General features: G+C 39.7%; 1 long non-coding RNA gene across 2 annotated transcripts; it reads left to right on the top strand.

Annotated features, from left to right (window-relative positions):
* Window positions 1-311: 311 nt before the first annotated feature.
* LOC129205310 (uncharacterized) lies at window positions 312-14,781 on the top strand. Of its 2 annotated transcripts, XR_008576687.1 has the most exons (8): window positions 312-433; window positions 695-811; window positions 2,607-2,657; window positions 7,888-7,986; window positions 8,086-8,205; window positions 8,783-8,882; window positions 13,571-13,652; window positions 13,765-14,781. It is a non-coding gene; the product is annotated as an uncharacterized LOC129205310 (long non-coding RNA). The 2 variants fall into 2 exon arrangements; XR_008576686.1 differs by lacking the exon at window positions 7,888-7,986.
* The last annotated feature ends 216 nt before the right edge of the window (window positions 14,782-14,997 follow it).

Genomic DNA, 14,997 nt, shown 5'->3' with positions numbered 1-14,997 from the left:
AGCTCTGCACAGCGTGAGTAAATTTAGAGACTCTTTTTCTTCACCTGTATACAACAGGCTGGCTTTTGCCCCTTTATCTGACCAAATCACTAATTTGTTTGGTGTTTTTTTTTGTTTAGCAAATTAATAAATGTGAAAGTAGAACTGAAGCAAAACCTAAAAAAACCCAAACCGGTTGGTATTTTTCTTCTGCTCACAAACTCTTATTTTCTGGTCAGCAGACGTACCCATGGTGCTCCATCAGCCCTGCAGCATCCCGTTTCGGTGCCCCGGCGTGCTCCCAGCGGCTGGCCGGACGGGGTCTCGCTCTGGGTGGCTGCACCCTCGCTCATCGCAGGTTAGTTACGAAACCCGGGAAGCGCTCCGCTCCCAGCTATTGTTGTTCTCACCAGCAATGACAGCCCTCCAGGTGAAAACGTCCCTTGAGGGGCTGGTAAGTAACCTCGCTGGCTCCGAGGAGGAGCGCGATAGCTGGACGGTGTCGCTTGTTTTGGATCCCGATGGCTCGCCTTTCCTCCGGGTGCCACTGAGAGGGGGGGTTATGCTAGCGAAAGGGTTAACTGGGATTCTCTGTAATGTGTTCCTATTTTCTTTCCCTCCCTTCAGCTCCTTCACAAAATGTTAATCTAATTGTGATAGTATCACTTTGATGACAATATGACAAGACAGACAAATTTGATTTTATTCTCCACAGAGCAAAGCATATGCTGCTTGGGAGACTTTGACAGAGAGAAGGACATAAAACAAATGGAGTTCATGAATATACAATTTTTATTGTACACAGTAGTGACATCCAAACTTCAGAGAATAGGTGGGTGAGACTTATGCTTTACTATTGAGATTAATGGGTACGTAAAAAAGTGCCAACAGAGAGTACTACAGTTTATGTTAAAAATGTCGACGTGGATAAGAATAATTTTCTTCTCAAGATGAATGATGCATTTAATGGCTGTGAGACATTCATGCCCAGTAGCAGTTCCTCAAAAGTAATTTTTTGTTGTTATTGTAAATTATATAATCTTAACTGCAATTATAGCCCTGTTTAGGTAAAGGTCAAGTTAGTACAGTGGATGGTTATAAACTAAGAGGGAAATTGGTAAATTTATTCCCTTGATGAAAGCTTATGAATGATTTTAAGCAAGATAATTTTTTTGTAACTCTATTTCTACTTTAATGTAATATAGCAAGTAAAGACAGCACACATTAACAAAGGGTAAATTAGATTTGTCTAAGTAAACATGTATCTGCAATAGGAGTAGTGTTGCTGTAGTAAGGACAGTCTGAAGGTTAAGCGCTCCATGTAAATGGTATAGATTCATTTTCGTGGAAAGCAAAAGGAGGGACAACCTCTGAAAAATTGCCTTTGATGGAATGCAATCTGTGCTCTCCTGAGCAGCACATGAATACTCTGCAACACATGAAACTGTACCCACCTCTCGGTCGTAAGAAATTGGTTGGAGTCCTTTTGGTTTCAAAAGCTTGCCCTTAAACGATGCAATCTTCTTTGCAGCCCCTTCAGACCGATCAGATTTGTCTTGTTAATATAGAGGCTAAAAAAACCCCACAACCCAAAACAAAGAGGGAGAAGGTGCTACGTATGCTAATGAAGGGTGTTTGCTAAACCAGGGCCTGATAAGAGTTTTAGTGCTCATTTTTTCATGCTTTAAAGTGAAACCTGAATGAGAACAGTTAAAGTCTGGGGAAGCTGCTTAAAACGAGAAGGAAGCTTTCTCAAGTCAGTGGCATGCTTTGGATGCTTTTGCTCTGAAAAGCCTGCATTAGGCCATTTCCCTTTTTTTCACAGTATTTAAGTGAAGCAAAAGCATCATTACGCATAGTTGCCGTTCTTCCTCTGAGAACTTTTACCTACGCGAGCTGCGGCTGATCAATTTATCAAGCTGCTTTAAGTACGACTCAGGGTCTTCTTCCCTCCATCAGACCACAGAGATGTTATCTTTTCCCATTTGTTTCTCTTCTGAAGATGTATGTATTAGGAAATTAGTGGGGAAAAAATACTCTTTCTGTTCCTGTTACATGCCAGAGACCTTCAACTAATTTACGTACAAATATATGTAATACATATTCTAATAACAAAATAAACACGGTGCTACATGTTGGTTTGTGGGGTTTTTTTCTTCTTTGACAGATGAACAGCAATGGCTTGTTACTTGAGTTTGCCACCAATTAAAATGCACATTGGATCAGCTCTGGCCTGTCACCTACCATTATTGGGAAAAGTTGGCTGTGGGCCATGTTTTAGATGAGCGGGATTTTTTTTTTTTACTCGGCCATAGTGCTTCTCATCTCTGCTCTGTAAACTCCGCCTGGTAATTTGGATACTGGGCAGTTATCGCATCTGCTTTCTGGGGAGTTGCCTCACTTAAGGCTCTCAGGGATACCCAGCCTTTTTTGTTACGTGCATTTTAATTGCGGCAAGGGGAAAAGACTTCCTAATCCATCCCGGGTACGAAGGTATTATTTGAGCTGGTCTGAACCCAGTACAGCACCTTTGGGTCTTGATTTGCTCAGATATACATTGATTTTCAGAACTTCTGTTAAACTTCTGTTTCACCCTACCTACCTTTGTATCCTTTTAATCTTAACAGTAGAAGTAAAACAGCAACATAAAGAGAGACGTGAACTCATCATCAGCAACAGTGAGTTATTATTAATTTTAAATGTGAACTTGAACAAGTCCAAAAGAGCATAATTCTGCTGAATAACAAATATGAAGCATTACTAATATCTAGACATGAATATCAACTATTGCTCCAGGTCTGAGACGAAGATGAAATCCAACGGGGGAAAGAAAAAAATCAAAACATGACTCATTTAAAACCTCGCTTTCTTGTATTACCTGCTACAAGGCTGTGCAAAACAGTAAGACCAGAGCCTGGTTATGGTTACCAATATTTAACAAAATGAAGTATGAAATGGATTGACTCAGAACTCAGTGAGAAACCCAATTTGCAACTTAGTAAAATGTTTAGATAAAATTTTCTGAAGCGTTCAGGTTTTGTGTCCTCTTTTATGAATGAGGGTTCAACTTAAAACATGCCGAGCGGCTGAGGAACCACAGCGCTTGCTAATGTCACCTCTTTGACACTTGTTTTGTGCCGAGGTAAACAGCAATAAGATGGAAGGCAGTAGAAAATAAGGTCCATCGTCATTGCTCATTATTTGTAATTTGTGGAGTGTGACGGTGTGTTCAGCAGTATGCACGGCAGGAAGAGAGGCGGTCTTTGCCTCCAAGAGCTTGTGGTCTGACATACAGATACAGATAAGACTGCACGTAAAACATTTAGTGAAAGACTCAGAATGGTATTTTTGAATTTTTTATTAATCTCCTTATTGTCAAATTTAGGAAAGGCATGACTATTGGAAGGATACAGACGTGTAAAATCCTGCTATCAGCTGTTATCTGCTTAAGAGGGACTAGAATTATTAGGATTTGCTATGAAGAAACACAGGATTGAAGAAAACCCTGTAAAATCAAAGGCAAAAGGTAGACTTGAAAACACACAGGTGGGCTTATATTAAGCTGACGTTTTTGGTGGGATGAAGTAAGCAAAAAGATTCAGTAGAGACAAGATCCAGTATGTAGACTTGTGCTGAGTGAGGCAGAGTTTTGAAAATAAGGCATAGTCAAAAGGTAATATGGAATGAGGACTGAGGAATGAGGAGTTTTGAACAGAAAGGGATGTGAGCTGGGTGACTTTTGTCATTTCATGGAGCCTAGGCAAGACACTTTATATAAATAATGGTTTTGTTTTTTTTATGGTGCTGTTTTTCCTCAGTTTAGATGCTATATGGTCTATCATTGTAACTTTTAAAAAAAGAACCACGAAACCAGCATTAATTATTTCTTTTTCACTAGAGTCAGTTATGAATGTGATTTTCCTGATTTTCCTAGTAAAAATAAAATCCAGCAATGTAAAGATTGCACTTGGAGCTTTGTTGCTTCTTGTGAACTTTGGCACATGCAAGCACACGCATATGCACAACAAGAGGTGAAAATCAGCTGGAAGTGTGAGCAACCTTTGCTCAGTCTGGAAAATAAAAAGCACCATAAATATGGGGGCAGTGTGTGATAGTTCACTGCTTTGAGCTAGATCAGCTAGATCAGCCTGGGCACAGCGCTAATTTACATTCTTAACACTTACATGGGGTTTTACTGTACTTCAGTGTTAATAAAAGTGGCTAATTAACTGAAACACCCCCAATATTGATGGTATACTGTAAATGTCAGCTCTGAAATACACAGCACGTTCTTAAAGCAACACATTCCTGAAAGTGCCGGCAGCCCCTGGAGCAGATTCCCTTTTGCGCGGATTTGTTCCGGGGGAGCACACCATTGTGTTCGGCTCCGAGGCTGCAGTTCTGCCTCTCTTCCTCCGCTGGTCACAATAAAATTTCCGTGGGAAAATTTGCAGAAGGCCGGCATAACTCATTGTTTCGCTTGCATAGTAATTAACAACTCAAGCAGTGGTAGAGCAGCCGCCTATTCCTCTTGGCTGAATGTTAAGCTCGACCTACCCTCCCCTCTCCCCTCAGTTCACAACTCCTCTCATCTTCCAAAATTATGTGAGAAATGATTTTTCATGCTATTTGCATGTTTTAGAGCATCCATCATTATCACGTGCACTGACAGCTTTATACTTCAGCTGTGACAGAGCTTGAAGAACGCCGGTCCTATCAATCAACATATTGTAGGTTTCCAAAATGAGATCTCCTGCAGCTGACATTTTCTTTTGCTTTTTCTTTTATTCTCTTCTCTTCGGCAACAATCTATGGCTTGCTTTTGCTTTTCATTTAATTGCACGACGTCTATAGATTTTATAACGCTACATTAGAATGAAATACTTCTGACCTGCTTCAGATTGTTTGATTGAATTACTTTGCCATAAATCTTATCTATTTTCATCACAAATACTGACCTCAAAGTTATTTCAGTAACTCTCCTATTTCCACTGCGCTCAGCTTCACCTGCCCACGTTATTTATGCACAATAGTTTCACTCTCGCCTCTCAGTCTGAGGTAATAAAATAGCGTTTCCCTAAATTTCACAAATATTTGATTCCAGTTAATAATTCTAAGTGGAAGTAACATTAAACTCAAGGAATCCACACCCAATATGTGACTATTTCCTAAAGCTGCTTTTTCTTGCATTATTTTGGACTATTTCTAAAGTCACTTTTTAAATGTATGTTTGCCGGTGAAGACACCAACCATTAAAACTTTGAATCAGCTGAAGATCTGAAATGTGTTTATGTCAATTTTTCTCTCTTGTCTCCTCATCAAATAACAAAATAAAAGACTGTTTTGATAGCTAACATTACGGTTTGCTGGCAATATACTGAAAGTAGAGGTTCTTGTTTTACTTTTTAAATGTTCCGCTAGGCAAACTTCTCAATACATAACATCTTAACCTCAGGAAAAAGCCATAAAGAAGCCAAAAGAGCAATTGAGATATAAGAGAACTGAAAAAAATAAAAATACAAAAAAAAAAAATCAATCCTTGTGCTGCAGTTGGCAGTTAGTTGGTTCAATATTAGAGTTCAACTACATTTAGCAAAAGCCACCCTGTGTGAAAACTAGGGAAAACTGGCAGTAATGTTATTTATGGAAATAGTAAAAAGAATTAGTCATACTGTAAGAATAAATTGGAAAAGCTTCTCCATGAAGTTTTGATTGGGAACTATGGCTGCATTCTTGTTTATGTCTGAGAATCTTCCTGAGTCGAGATTTCTAATTGCTGCAAGCTATCACGTTTGCCAAAGGAGACATGAACGGCAAATGAAAATACGCTGAAAAGCAAACCACCTAGTATTTCATTACCGGTTTATTTTTTATTGCCACTTTTTGAAGCTATAGCCCGACCTTATTGAAATCGGCGCGAGTTTTGCCACTGATGTGGCCAAGGTCAGGACTTCACCTGCGGAAATTGTTCAGCGGTCTGAGCGGCTGCACAGAGTTAGCTCTTCCAGAGCTAAACACAGAGGAGGAGGATACAGATGACTTTGAGATTAAGTTTTGGGACAAAGAAGCCGTCCTCTCCAGTCACACGGCTGTCAGGTTGCAGCCCAACCTCAAATGCTTTGTTTGTTGCAGAGTTTTCTAGGTGGCGATTTTAATTAGGGATTTAGTATGGAGTTATAAAAACATTTTGTTGGCAGGCAAGATTAGCCTTGTTTGCCGATGTCGTTGTGGAAATATGCAAAGGACTAAATCCTGAAGATTTTATTCAGGCTTCAGAAAGCTAAGAAACCCAAGAAGTTGATGGCAGGAATATGCAATGCCACAGTCTCCATCCTGGGACAGGGGCTGTGGAGCTACAGCCTCTGGCCGGGAAAATCCTCTCCACCCCCAAGTCCCCTCAGGCTCTCGCGGTGTCTCTGTCTGCCGTGGGGAATAGGGTCAAGGACCCAGTGAAACCACAGTATTTGAACGTGTTTGTTGTTCTCCGGTAGATTTTATAATCAGAGGACAGAAAAGGTGAGTAAGATGCAAGAGCAACAGAGCAATTAGTCTTCTGCCTGCAGTTGATGCAGGTTTCACAGAAGTACTGAACAATTGATTCAGTGTAATGCTGAATTTTAATCAAATGGGAGAATAAGCCAACTTTTAATCAAGATTTTCCATAATGGATTATTTTCCTAATTGAATGAGTTCAGGAGACAAACAAATACAGCCTAGTGCTCAATGGCATTCTTCAAATATTGGTAAGCTTTCAATCTCAAATCACAGTGAAAGGCTCTGGAATAAAACCTCTGCAGAACACAGCTGAAGGTTACATTCATCTTCTCAAAATAATCCTGGGTATGCAGGGGAGACCACTACCAAATTAATTCATATTTCAACACAATTATGCCTACTAAAATGTACACTAAGGAGACCAATCCTAAAGGTCAGTTGTAGACCTAAATACGAAGCTAGTTACTTTTTTTTATTTTTTATTTTTTTTAAGACAAAAGATAGAGTGATTTGGAGAAACAATTTAGAGAAATGTGGAAATGATTCTCAGTAAAGGTGGAAAAACTTAAAATCCAGAGATTTTAAAAAATGGAAAGAAACAGAGTCCCTGGCTGTGTTTAAGTGAATGAATGCTTTTTAGAAAATACAGAAAAATATTTTATTTTTAAAAAATTGAAAACATACTTGTAATGATGACGGAGAAGTACAAGTAGTATAGTGGCTGTATTGGATTGACACATTACTCTTAAGAGAGAAAGAACCATATGGTCAGTGCAGGTGACGAGATAGTCTCTTAATGGAGTTACCCCAAGGAATGATAAACTTTAAAAGAGAGTAGGAAAAGTTGAAATAAAGTCTACGAATTCTTACTCTCTACTGATAAAGTACAGAGGGGTTCTGAGGGGAAAAAAGGTTTTATTCAGCAGTCTTTATATTGATTTTGTTCACATGTGGCTTTTTATTGTAAAGGATTATAAATTGCATTAAAAAAAAAATCTGTTTGGAAATTTCTCACAAAAGTGCTTCTGCTTCATGGAGCAACTTGGTGTCATCTAGCAGGTTTCTTTAGAGACCTCTCCCACAAAAGCGAGCCATCAGGCTAAAGCTGACCCAGGCCAGCAGCTCCAAGAGCACACAGGCTTGTTGGTTTAGTCTGGTGGTGAGAAGGACATTCCTTACTCAGCTGCAGAGCCCTTAGTGTCATACCTAAATATTCTTTGAAGGTCTCTTGTCTTACATGTACAATTCTTGACCTAAATGTTTCAAATCTATGGAATGAGATTTTTTTTGCAGCTCTGTTTGGAGAAAATGCTGTAAAATATTAAAGATAGAGTGATACTAGTGATGCTAGCATCTGGATCTTTCTCCTTCTTAAAAGCATCATGCTGTCTTCTGGATTTTTTTATTTAAAAGCCTGCAGCAGCTGATAGTGTACACTACAAAAAGCATTTCTCCTTTATCAGAAATTGAATGCTATTTCTGAGTTCCTGTGGAGCCGCTTCCCTTCGGTTTGTAAGTAGCACTGAAGAACCCCTGCCAAAAGCATGCTATTGACTACTAGTAAATATTAATGTTTGATCAGCATTCTGATTTCTGCCTCCCCATTCTCAGGACAGTTGTGACTGAAGCAGAGCTGTATGAACGACTCAAGAATGCCACGCAGTTCTGAGGATTTTCCTGGCTGCTTCATCCCGTACTCCGAGAACCTGCTGTTCAGCGGGGTGCCTCTCGGTAACGCTTTGCTATCGCTGAATTATAGCACTGAGAAGTAACTAAAGATGTAGAGACTGATTAGGGATAAAATCTATAGTTTAATCACTAAATGGTGTAAAATTGATATAGAAAAGGTACATTTATATTTTAATTGGTGGGTAAGACTAATTCTCGTCTATGTAAATAAGCCAATTGTCCCCTGAGTAAAAAAGCCTTTCCTCCAGAATACATCAGAAGTAAGTATCTTTTGATGGCAGTCATGAATGTACTTGATGGTATGAATCAAGTTCTGCCCTTAAATACACACGGATTTTGCAGCTTTAAGTAGGAGCATGACTATATTCAGAAAACAATATTAATTAAATTAAAAGGTCTAGAACTCGAAACTGCCGTCAGTCCAAAAAACTCAATTATCAATATTCAAAATTTTGCTTAAAGATTTTAAAGAAAATTTGATTCAATAAAAGGTTTTATTTAAAGGTCCACTAATAATTGAAATCAAGATAAAACTTTTCTGCATAAATGCGAACGGATAATTCAGCACCGATATAATCCCAAGCATTGCAAAGTGTATACTGTGAATTTTATTTATTAGCAGGTGGAAACTGCTGGCAAGCACTACAGCAAATGCCATTATTTGAACTGAAAGGACAACTACTCTCTGAACTCTGGAGTTAAGATGAAACCATCTATGGGTATTAAATAATCATATTTCATTAAAATATATTAAAAGAATTACAAATTATAGTTCCAGAATTCTGCAGACTCTAGAACCGGATTCACTCATAGGTTAGTGGATGAACTGAGGACAAATGTGCAAGGATCAAAAAAAAAAAAAAAAAAAAAGATAAAAAATACTGAACAGCTATTGCATTGTTTGGGGCAAAAAATACCAGATGTGTATAAGGAACAGTCTAGTCCTTTATTGCAAAACGTCTGTAGTTTAACATTCTACCTGTGGCATTAGCTATAAAAAGGATACTTTTAAACCCCTAAGTAAGTAGGATAATAGTATCCTAAATCTAATAAAATGTGACATCAGATATCAGAAAATATGATTTTCTGCCAGCCAGGCTGGTAAGCTACTTTATGTGACACTTTTCAAAAAGAGAACATTCTTCCTGTGTCTCTTAACATTGTGTCTGAGGGGGTAAACTGCCAGTTAGGGGACATGTGTGACGATGAAGAGACCCTCTGTGCCGCTGACATGTTGTCCACTCATGTATGGCTGCATGTCACCTCATTTTTGCTGTTGTAGGACCTGGGGCAAGTATTTGATGCAATACTGGCTTTTTTCCTTCTCACTCAATATTTATTTTGTCTTGCTGTTTCCAAAGCTCTGTAAAACTGCTTTGATAGGGAGTGGGGTTTTTTTCCTTCTTCTTCTTTTTTTTTTTTTTGTTTGTTTGTTTGTTTGCCTAATACCTTTCTAAGAGTGTAAAAGACCAACTATGCATGGTGCATCAAACTGATAGGAGATCAGAGATGTTAGCATCTCACAAGTGATGCTCAGTACCTCACAGGATTCGTAAGTGAATCTAGTTCATATTTACTCCAATATACAAGACAGAATCCTAATAAAAAGATGTCGGGCTGGCTGGGATTCAAAAGAAGCATGAATTGAGTGCAAGGAAGGCATGTTCTCCAGGTTGCAGCCATTTTCCATCAGCACGCACAGTTCCCCTTGCACGAAGGAAATTTCAGAGGATAATAAGCAGACTGCAGGGTCCCCTTTCCCTCTCGTCTCCCTCACACATCTACCCACGCCGGGGTACTCGGCGGAGGGAAAGTAATTACGGTGCCTTTCCGTCAGCCCATACCAACCTCCCTTACTCAAGGTGCTGCTGAGCTGGCGCCTTCCTTCACGACTCCTGGCAGATGAAGGGCACGACTGAGAGGACCGACCTGGGGCTGAAATAAGCCAAACAGGCTTAACGTGCTGGCATCACGATACACTTGATCCTCTTTCTGCCTCCAGTCCTGCCTACCCAAACAGCAGGAACAAAATGTCTCTGCGCCACACCTTGATGTGCATACATTTATCTTCATAAAACTTCAACCTAAGTTTAGCTGGGACTGCTTGCTGATCTGGAGCTATCGTCCCACGCTTTGTGTTCATAAGACATTCTGAACCCTGAAGAGCAGAACTGGGTGTGCAATCATCATCTGTGGAGTACTAATAATTTTTTATTTTTCCTGTTAAATTAATAGCAGAAGTAGTAATTGAACCAGAGCCCTTTTGGTAGCTTTAGTTTACCCTACCCTAATTATGCCAGACTGAGACACAGAAAAGTAACAATCATGCAACGGTTGAAACTTTCTCATGTCTCCTTTGGTTACACCGTGAAAGCCTGCTTCCCTGAAACAGAGCTGAGCTAGGAAGGGAGGGAAGCAGGAAGGGAGGTTTGTGAATGAAATCTGAAATGACCAAAGTCACGCAATCTTTGCAGAAAGAATATATATGGTTCGAGCTATGTACATAACAGAAGACACACAAATATATTGCGTAAGAACCATATATACAATATTATCAGATCTGGAAATAGTGGTAGCAATGGTCAAGATAGGTCATTTTAAGAAGCTCTTGACAAGTGCTGTCAAGTTATTATTTGTACAGTCAGGATAGGATCATTGTCTGGGAAGAAATGCAGAGGTATGTGAGGAATTACTGTTCTCATTCACCCGTGACCATTTCACCTGCACTCAGCCCATTAGGCCACCAGTTTTGCAACTCCTAGACATTTAAACAGCTTTGGACATGTTCTGTTATGTGCAAATGCAAAAGCTTTTTTTTCTTTTTTTTTTACCATACAAAGAAATTCTCTTTAGTGCATTATTTGTTAGAAGACATTGGAAGAAGTATTTGTAGGTAAAGATTCAGGGTACACATACAGTCCGGTTTCCTCAAGATAAGGGTGGGAAAATAGTGCTGACACCTTATTTTAAAACTTTGTAAAGTATTTGCAGGATCACTTATCCATCAAATATATTGTATTTGTAAAGAAAACCTGATATTACTACAAGGCATAAAGATTTTACTGTCAGTCATCACAGGTGGCCCCATCTCCATTTTAGTCATATGGAATATTCTGCAAGTACTTGCAGTGAATTTTGAAACCTTAACTCACCTTATTACAAGACGGCTTTCATAATTGTAAGTCCACTGAAGATTTCCTATAGTAATAAATACTTCTCTCTCCATAATGACTGCTTTTTATACTTTGCATGCCTTAATATTTACCTTCCATTCATATGTTTGACAGAGTTGGCTATTTAACTGAACGGCATAGCATTATACAAAAATAATGCAGTTTTTGTCAAGGGTTGGAAACAATCTACTTCTCTTTCATGACAGTTTGTAGAAAGAAGCACACTGTCAATGCAGGCTGTGAGCCCATGCTATATGGGGCAGGAGGAAAGGCAGTGGTGGCTCTGCCCAGGCACTATGTGAATTTAGAGCTCGCATTTCCCCCTGCACCAGAGCCAACGCAACAGAAGGAGCCTGCCTTTGCTACGCCAGGCTCACAAACCTGAGCAAAAGAATTCATTTTTTTTTTTCCAGAGAATAATTGTCCCATCACAAAACACCTTTGCAACACTGAAGTGGCACAAGTGGGGCACAGAGGTGACAGCACCCAGCTGACATACTTTGAAGTTGTCATTTGTTAGTGGTAGTGAAGCTACAGGCATGATCTGTGCGGAAGGCTGGGTGGACGTCCTTGAAGGTCCAAACGATACAATACTGAGAGAAAGAAAGTGTTTACATGGTGGGTTGGTTTTTTTCTTTTTCCTTGAATGCTTTTTCAGAGGCAGTAGTTTCATTTAGCCCAAAACCATGCAGGATTTCCTAAACTTCATTTTTCCCATGTCTGTGCCAGTTAAGTAGGTTTAGACCAAAGTTGCTGGGAGCGGCAGTTTCTGCAGGGAGGAAGACGCCGCACAGCCCCAGATCAGCCCTGTGGTCAGCCAGCGGTGGCCTCCGTGGCGGTACGGACGTGACAAAGAAGGGCTGTGCTTTGACTTCACAAGCTTCAGTTGTTTCCTGTCATCTCCATTAGAAATTAGCACTTTTCGTTTTATGACCATTTTAATTATAGTTTCCCTATTTCAGTTCTACTAAATATGAATGAAGCAGGTGAAGTGTAGCCCAGTTGGAGCATTATACTGTTTAGTGCTGGTTACTATCTTTAGCAGAGAAGCTGGAATTCATTCTCATCTCATTTGCTGAGCGCTCTATCATTAAAGTGTCATTGAGAACTGACACCACTTAATTTTAGCAGCTTTCAATTCTCGTTTGCAGCAAGAATAGCTTTAAATGGAGAGGAGTGCAAATTACAGAGAGGGGGATATTTTTACACCACACTCAGCATTTTATCAAACAAAGCAGCCTCACGGGGAATAGGGGACAATACATTATAAAACCAAACTCTCCTCTGATGCTGGTAAATGGGTATTTAATCTTCCTACTGCAGGCATCCACTCTGATGAGCCTGTAATGAATATACTGCCTGGGACATTATCTGAGCTGTTGTGTTTTCCTATTCTCCGAAATATCCTTTAGTTTTTATTTCGGGTGTGGTCAAAGAATAACCTGGGGAGCTCAGCTGTTCCCTGCAGAATCTGTACCTTGTTGCAGGCAAACCAGTTTGGGACATATTTTCCCCTCTCCTATTCATTGCATAATTGCTTTTTCCTCCCAGTGCAGTTTGAACCCTTAGGGGGTTAAGAAAATCACTTACTTGGGATCGGTGGCAAATTTTAACCCATTCAGCTTGGCTTCCCTGCCTAATTGGATGTAAAATACCCTCTTGCACTACATCTTGAGATACTGCCTTTCTGTTGGAAATCTGGAAGTGACTAGATGCTAGGTTTACCTCTGTTATCTGTTGCCTTTTCTCATTGTTTATGTATGTGAAATTTCAAATTTCTAGCTCCAAAATTAAATAACTTTCTTGGAGCTAAGGCACATTTGGGATAGGCAGGTGGACGATGGCAATTAATTTTGATGCCAGAAATACAGATAAATACCTTTTTCCTTTTTTTTTTTTAATGAAATGTTAGAATAGTTTTAAGTAAGGATAAGCAGGTATTTGTAGGCATATTTACAGTGTTACTAAACTTTATGTTAATGCCCATAACAATATCACCTTAAGGGAGTAGGTATCTGCAGTTCTGTAGAAAGTCGGTACTCTGAAGTCCGAGTTAAGAAACCCAGACAGTGTAAGGATTCACACAGAAATGAGGGTCCCTGTCAACTCCCACTCTAACCTGTGGTAATGTTCCTTGATTGAATTATAAGTATTTTAATCCACTTTGGATCAAACTTCTTTTTACAAACACTGTTGATTTTATTCACACATTTTTCCTGATGGCTTCACTGCAGGAAGTGTTAAGAGTAATTGTATGCTCAGAATGGCTTCATTTGGGGATGATGTGAGACCCCGCGAGGATTTTTTGCCCTCCAGGTACTGATGTCTCCCTCATCCTTAAGTTCATGTCAACACAATTTTTGCCCAAGAGGTTTTTTTGGGAGTTTCATGTTTATTATGTGGCTTTCCTCTTCTCCTACCTGCTCAGGTTCCTGCTGGATTCCCATGATGGTTGCTCACAGCTACTAATTCCTCTGCCAGGGGGTACCAGTGTCACGCTGCACGTTTCGGGGGCAGGTGCTGCTGTGCGACCGCAGCCCGTTTCCTTTTCGGAGAGAAAGACCGGAGGAGAAGGAAAGTGCCCACCGAGTGTCCCGTGACGCAGCTGGTGCCAGAGTGGGAAGGTGATGGGTGGGCAGGCTGTGAGGCAGCGTGCAGCTGGGTCATGAAATGGCAATTTAGCACAGGGGAGAATCTGAAAGGCCAGCCAGGGATTGACGTTGCAATTAATTCTCCTACTTTGGTGTTTCATTGGGTTACTGTGTTTTGACTTGATTACTTGATGGAGCACGCTGGGGGTGAAACGACGTTGAGGGATGTTGAGAGTGCAAGTTCAAAGGACTTTCTACTGTCCACTGTTAATTTCTCATCAAACTAAGAGGGAAAAACTTAATTCTGGGTCACATCTTCTGTGAAGTTAAAGTAAGACCATGACTCAAACTTTGATTTCAGTCTTTTTATTTACAGAAATATTTATTTCAACCGACTTCACTTTCCTAAGTTGTTTGGGGGGTTTTGTTCTTTGGGTTTTTTTTTGTTTTTTAAATTATTTAAACTATTTGCAGTCATTGCAATCTTCAGTATTTTGTTCTTAGTATAAGATATTTCCACCTAGAGAGTTTCATTGTCAGGCTTTTCTCTGGCATAATTTTGTGTCCCCTTGAGCTTGCGTTTGACACTAGCTCAAATAGCGTTGCTGCATCTCTCTTCCTTGGTCCCTTTAGAGTTTCATGTATCTCATTGAAGTCCCTCATAAGATCCTCTTTTCCAAACAACACAGACCTACTTTTTCTAACCTTTCAGAATATATAAGACCCATGAGTCCCTGTATCATTCTGGATGCCCTTAGCTGTGCCTCCTTCCATTTTTATGATACTTTTATTATAAAAAGAAAACTAAGACTATACATTTCACTCCAAATGTGTGACCTCATTTTTTCTCTTTATTATTTTATCTGGTTTAGATAGCGTTTGAGATCTCCTTTTTTTCATTCTTGAATTACGTTTCGGTTTGTATTTTTTTAATTACCTCTGCAAACATCTGCCTAGTGAGACTGACTTTGGTCTTCATGGTGCTGATTCTTAGAGTTTCATAATGTATCCTCTGACTTGGATTTCTCCTATTTTGTACTGCTATAACTGAAATCAGACTCAGGTCTCTG

This window comes from Grus americana, chromosome 3, assembly GCF_028858705.1.
Source record: "Grus americana isolate bGruAme1 chromosome 3, bGruAme1.mat, whole genome shotgun sequence".
In the NCBI taxonomy this organism is placed as follows: Eukaryota; Metazoa; Chordata; class Aves; order Gruiformes; family Gruidae; genus Grus; species Grus americana.
This window is presented reverse-complemented; position numbering and strand designations above follow the sequence as displayed.